The sequence below is a fragment of the Coffea eugenioides genome, chromosome 11, assembly GCF_003713205.1.
Source record: "Coffea eugenioides isolate CCC68of chromosome 11, Ceug_1.0, whole genome shotgun sequence".
In the NCBI taxonomy this organism is placed as follows: Eukaryota; Viridiplantae; Streptophyta; class Magnoliopsida; order Gentianales; family Rubiaceae; genus Coffea; species Coffea eugenioides.
This window is the reverse complement of record NC_040045.1, coordinates 41,136,616-41,137,648: the sequence shown is the minus strand read 5'-3', so window position 1 is coordinate 41,137,648 and position 1,033 is coordinate 41,136,616.

Sequence of the window (1,033 nt, the reverse complement as noted above, 5' to 3'; positions counted from 1 at the left end):
AATTATATTTATTTCTATCCATATATCATTCATTTTCAAATATAAATTTTTATTATTATTTTAAGATCCATCTTCTGCAAAAACGCAATTCTTGAATGATCTACAGATTTTGTCATACTTTGAACTATTGTTAGACAAATCTTAAATTTTAATTATGTTGGTATAATTTTTAAATTTTTTTCAAATTAAAATGATATAATCTTTTAATTTATTTCAATAACGTAAATACCGTGCGTAGCACGGATATTCATACTAGTTTTAGTGGGGAATGTGTACTTATTAAAGAAGTACTTATTAACTACTATTTTGTAGTAGTCCATCTGAAAACCCATGTTTTTAGGAGATGTATCGTGTCATTCGAACTTGCAGCAGAAGATGGCTCTACTGTAACAAAGCTGTGAATGGAGGTTCAACTGAAACTAGTAGAGTCAATGGTGGTGTGAATGAGTCTTCTGGTGGTTGTGGGGCTGGTGGTCTGGGTGTGAATGGGTCTTCCTGTAGTGGTAGCGAGGCTGTTGGTGTGAAGGGGAGTTCTAGTGAGGCTATCCATAGAGTGAAGGCTGGTGCTGGTGGGCGAGGAGTGGTAGCAATGGGGAGCTAATGGGGGTAGGCGTAATCATAGTAGTAATGGTAATATGGGTGCTGATAATGGGGGTGATGGTAGTGGTAATGGGGGTAGGGCTGATGGATGGTTTGAGAGGTTGGATAGGATGATCTTTCACCCGACTGTGACTATGCGTTGAACAATTTATTGTGGTGGTTTCACCTTGTTTGACCTGGCTCGCAATTTGGTGAAGTTCATGCTTGGTTTTGAGAGTGACAAAGACATCTTAGTTATGATTCAAGAGAGTGTCAAAAATCTAAAGTAAGACAAGGCAACACTTGAAGCTGCTTTGAATTTGGTGCATTGTCTCGTTGTGGTTGAGATTCATGAGTTGAGAGAAGAAGTCAAAAAAGAAATGCTTGAGCTCACCAAACTATTGGGAATGATATTAAATACCTTCTCGTCTCCGGAGGAGGGAAGGTATCTATA